The sequence below is a fragment of the Lithobates pipiens genome, unplaced genomic scaffold (genome assembly GCF_037356315.1).
Source record: "Lithobates pipiens isolate NorthernLeopardFrog02 unplaced genomic scaffold, aLitPip1_a1.2 Scaffold_23, whole genome shotgun sequence".
NCBI classification, from domain to species: domain Eukaryota; kingdom Metazoa; phylum Chordata; class Amphibia; order Anura; family Ranidae; genus Lithobates; species Lithobates pipiens.
The window spans coordinates 306,026,342-306,031,525 of NW_027507785.1; the positions used below are offsets into that span (position 1 = coordinate 306,026,342).

General features: G+C 47.6%; 1 pseudogene; it reads left to right on the plus strand.

Moving 5' to 3' along the window:
• Nucleotides 1-2,688: 2,688 nt before the first annotated feature.
• On the plus strand, nucleotides 2,689-2,807 carry LOC143928872 (5S ribosomal RNA; annotated as a pseudogene).
• The last annotated feature ends 2,377 nt before the right edge of the window (nucleotides 2,808-5,184 follow it).

Consider the following 5,184-nt stretch of genomic DNA (forward strand, 5'->3'; position numbering starts at 1 on the left):
ATTTCCTGTTCCTTTGCATGTTTGTCACACTTAAGTGTTTCGGAACATCAAACCAATTTAAACAATAGTCAAGGACAACACAAGTAAACACAAAATGTAATTTGTAAATGAAGGTGTTTATTATTAAAGGTGAAAAAAAATCCAAACCATCATGGCCCTGTGTGAAAAAGTGATTGCCCCCTAAACCTAATAACTGGTTGGGCCACCCTTAGCAGCAACAACTGCAACCAAGCGTTTGCGATAACGTGCAATGAGGCTTTTACAGCGTCCTGGAGGAATTTTGGCCCACTCATCTTTGCAGAATTGTCCTAATTCAGTTACATTCAGGGCAGGACTTAGGGTGGTGGGGGCCCCTGGGCTTGAGTCACTTTCGGCCCTACCTTCTATACATTACCGTATTTATCGGCATATAACACGCGCCGGCGTATATAATATGCACACCAAGTTTAGGAGGGAATTTTAAGGAAAAAAAACTTACATTTAGATGTCCGTCAATGCAGCCTTATCAGTGTCTATCTACAGCCTTGCCCATCCATCTGCAGCCTTGTCCAGTGTCATTGCAGCCTTGTCAGTGTAGCCTTGTCATTTGCAGCCTTGCCCCAGCTCTCGGGTCCTCTCGCAGTCCCAAGCGGAGCCGAGAGTAGCTGAGTGTACTCGGCTCGGCTCACAGTCACACCCAGTCCCTGTATTATGTCCATCATAGGGCGGGGCTGGGCATGACTGTGAGTGGAGCCAAACCGAGTACACTCGGCTATGTATCTCGGCAGGGCCTGCGGGGCTCCCTATTGGGTGGGGCCCATGGGCTTGAGCCAAGTCAAGCCCAATGGTAAGTCCTGCCCTGCCTCCAGCACACCTAGCTCCTCCAAAATCACCCCTGCCCAGCCCCCACTTTTTATAAGCCCACTTCTCTTTTCTCACCCCTTCTTTCAAAAATACACTTTCTTTCTTCTCTTTCTCTAAATGAAATGATTTATTTTATTTTTTTCAAAAAGATTTTTTTTTTCATGGGGTGGTCATAATATTTTGGCTGATCATGGGGTTGTCAGCTTTTGTCACCTCCCACTGTAGTTAGAAGCTTTGGTAACCATGGAAACAAAACAGACAAGAAAAGCCTGGCTGCCTTAACCACTTGCCTACAGGGCACTTTCAGCCCCTTCCTGCCCAAGCCATTTTTCAGCTTTCAGCGCTGTCATACTTTGAATGACAATTGCGCGGTCATGCTACACTGTACCCAAATGAAATGTTTATCATTTTCCCCCAAAAATAGAGCTTTCTTTTGGTGGTATTTAATTACAGCTGGGAGTTTTTTTGCTAAACAAACAAAAAAAGATGCAAAAAAAAACAAAATCATGTTTAATAGTTTGTTATAAAATTTAGCAAACAGGTAATTTTTGTCCTTCATTGATATGCGCTGATGAGGCGGCACTGGTGGGTACGGATAGGCGGCACTGGTGGGCACTGATAGGCACAGTTAAGGCAGCACAGATAAGGTGGCACTGATGGGGACAGATAATGCAATAGTGATGGGCACAGATAAGACGGCACTGATGGGTACCAATGATGGATGGGACTGATAGGTACTGATAGGTGGCACTGATGGACACTGATCGGTGGCACTGATGGGCACTGGTAAATGACACTAATGGGCAATGATATGTGGCACTGAGGTGCAGCAGTGTTGTTGAGGCAGATTGTGGGCACTGAGGGCACTGATGGGTGGCACTGTGGGCACTGATAGGTGGCACTGGCAGGGGGCAGGTGGGCACTGGTGAGCTGGCGCCAGCTCGCCATGATCGGGACTGATGTCCCTCTCACGGCCGCCGGTGATCGGCTTTTTTTCCAGCGTGAGGAGGAAAAATAGCCCATTACCGGCTCTGTTGTCATCACACGATCAGCTGTCATTGGCTGACAGCTGGTCACATGGTAAGGGGTCGGGTTCGACCCCTTACTCCAATCTGTGATCCAGTGAGTCACATAGAATCGCTGATCACAGAAAGCGCCGCGTGTGCCCCTCAGGGGGCATGCAGACCGCTCGTGCACAGGACGACGTCAATAGACGTAGTCCCGGCAAAGCAGGTCCGTGCTGTAGCCGTCATTCGGCTATAGCGCGGATCTCTAGTGGTTAATTTAATGAAATTTTCTGAAATGATCACTAAACTTAAACAGCTTTTTCACAAAAACTCTAAAAGATATCAAACTGAAAAGATATAGCAAGATAGCTGAATATTTAGTGAACATTTAAAGTTTGTTTGGCGTCTGTAGGTGAAAGTATGAAGGAGCTGAAACTTTTGGCAGTGGAGGAAGATTTTACAGATTTTACAGATTTTACAGATTTTAAACATGCTCTCATTGACTTCAATGTTAAAAAAAAATGTTAAAAAGCTTAATATTTTGAAAAGTATAAATAGTAGAAAAAAAGTTGAAGACATCCCATCATCAACTGAAAAGCTGAACATTTTAAAAGTTAAATGGCTTTAATAGCTGAAAGTATGCAGAAGTTACGCAGAGCCAAAAAACCTACGGAATAATAATAAAAAGATGATGATTAATAAATAAAAAAATGAATAACAATAGTGGGACTGCTAAAGCATTCCCACTAATAACAGTAAGTGGTCTTGCTTAATACTAAAAGGTAGAGCCAGGCTGCCGGTGACAAGTACAAGAGGCTTGAAAGAGAGTCTTATCATTGCCTACGGCCACATCACCCTGAATGAGCCCGCTCTCGTCTAATCTCGGAAGCTAAGCAGGGTCGGGCCCGGTTAGTACTGGAATGGGAGACCGCCTGGGAAAACCAGGTGCTGTAGGCTTTTGCTTTTGCTTTTCTTCCAGCAAGGGTCACTCTCCTCTATGCCTCTTTTTACATTCATTTTTACCCAAAGCGCTTTGAAAGCCCTCCGGCACACCTAGCTCCTCCAAAATCACCCCTGCCCAGCCCCCACTTTTTATAAGCCCACTTCCCTTTTCTCACCCCTTCTTTCAAAAATGCACTTTCTTTCTTCTCTCTCTCTTTCTCTAAATGAAATTATTATTTTTTTGTTTTTCAAAAAAATATTTTTTTTTTCATGGGGTGGTCATAATATTTTGGCTGATCATGGGGTTGTCAGCTTTTGTCACCTCCCACTGTAGTTAGAAGCTTTGGTAACCATGGAAACAAAACAGACAAGAAAAGCCTGGCTGTCTTAACCACTTGCCTACAGGGCACTTTCAGCCCCTTCCTGCCCAAGCTATTTTTCAGCTTTCAGCGCTGTCATACTTTGAATGACAATTGCACGGTCATGCTACACTGTACCCAAATGAAATGTTTATCATTTTTCCCCAAAAATAGAGCTTTCTTTTGGTGGTATTTAATTACAGCTGGGAGTTTTTTTTGCTAAGCAAACAAAAAAAGATGCAAAAAAAATAAAAAATCATGTTTAACCAGTTGCCGACCGCCGCACGCCGATGTACGTCGGTACAATGGCACGGGCAGGCATAAGGACATACATGTACGTCCCTTGCCTCCCGCGGGTCGGGGGCCCGGTGCCTGCGGCGGTCGGTATTCGTTCGGGAGCGATCCCGGACGAGGGGACGGCCATTCATTCATGGCCACCCCCTCGCGATCGCTCCCGACGAATAGAAATCCCCGGTGACATCACTTCCTCTCCTGTAATGTAAACACAGGAGAGGAAGTGATGTATTCTCTCCTCCGTGTCGGTATTTTTCGTTCCGACACGGAGGAGAGCGGATCAGTAAGTTGCACCAACACTCTACACACACAGTAGAACATGCCAGGCACACTCACACCCCCCCTTTACCCCCCGATCACCCCCCCAATTACCCCTGCCCCCCAGTCACAGTGACACCAATGTCATTTTATTTTTTATTTTTTGCATTGGTGTCATTTGTGACTGTAATAACTGTTAGGGCAGTTAGAGTTAGCCCCCTTTAGTTCTAATGTACCCCCCTAACCCCCCCAATAAAGGTTTAACCCCGTGATCACCCCCCGTCGCCAGTGTCACTAAGGCTGGGTTCACATTGCAGCGGTTTATGAGAACGAATGTGATTCGCACCGCACTGCAGTGCAAATCACATCCGATCTCTGTGCGATTCGAGTTCAGCCATTCGCCGCACCCGCCGCACCCGCCACACCCGCCGCACCCGCCGCAAATTCACACGGGACCCTTTTTTTGGCCCGCAGCAGAATCGGATCGCATGGGTGTTCACACCATGCGATCCGAGTTTGCAGATCGCACTGCGATATGCGAACTGATCTGGGGGTGTCAGTAACATTTCACTGACACTCCCAGCAGTTCGCATAGGGCAGTGTGAACTGCCGCCGGGAGGCATGCGATGCGGGAACCCGCCGCGGATTCGCGGCGTTTCCGCATCGCTCCAGTGTGAACCCAGACTAATAAGCGATCATTTTTCTGATCGCCGTATTAGTGTCACAGGTGACGCTAGTTAGGCAGGTAGGTATTTAGGTTCGCCGCAGCTTTTTATAGCGCCAGGGACCCCCATATACTACCGCATAAAGCCCCCTGATTGCCCCCTAGTTAACCCTTTCACCAGTGATCACCATATAACTGTTACAGGTGACGCTGGTTGGTTAGTTATTTTTTTATAGTTTCAGGGCACCCGCCATTTATTACCTAATAAAGGTTTAACCCCCTGATCACCCGGCGGGTGTCATTTGTGACTAATAACTGTTAGGGCAGTTAGGGTTAGCCCCCTTTAGTTCTAAGGTACCCCCCTAACCCCCCCAATAAAGGTTTAACCCCGTGATCACCCCCCGTCGCCAGTGTCACTAAGGCTGGGTTCACATTGCAGCGGTTTATGAGAACGGATGTGATTCGCACCGCACTGCAGTGCAAATCACATCCGATCTCTGTGCGATTCGAGTTCAGCCATTCGCCGTACCCGCCGCACCTGCCGCAAATTCGCACGGGACCCTTTTTTTGGCCCGCAGCAGAATCGGATCGCATGGGTGTTCACACCATGCGATCCGAGTTTGCAGATCGCACTGCGATATGCGAACTGATCTGGGGGTGTCAGTAACATTTCACTGACACTCCCAGCAGTTCGCATAGGGCAGTGTGAACTGCCGCCGGGAGGCATGCGATGCGGGAACCCGCCGCGCATTCGTGGCGTTCCCGCATCGCTCCAGTGTGAACCCAGCCTAATAAGCGATCGTTTTTCTGATCGCTG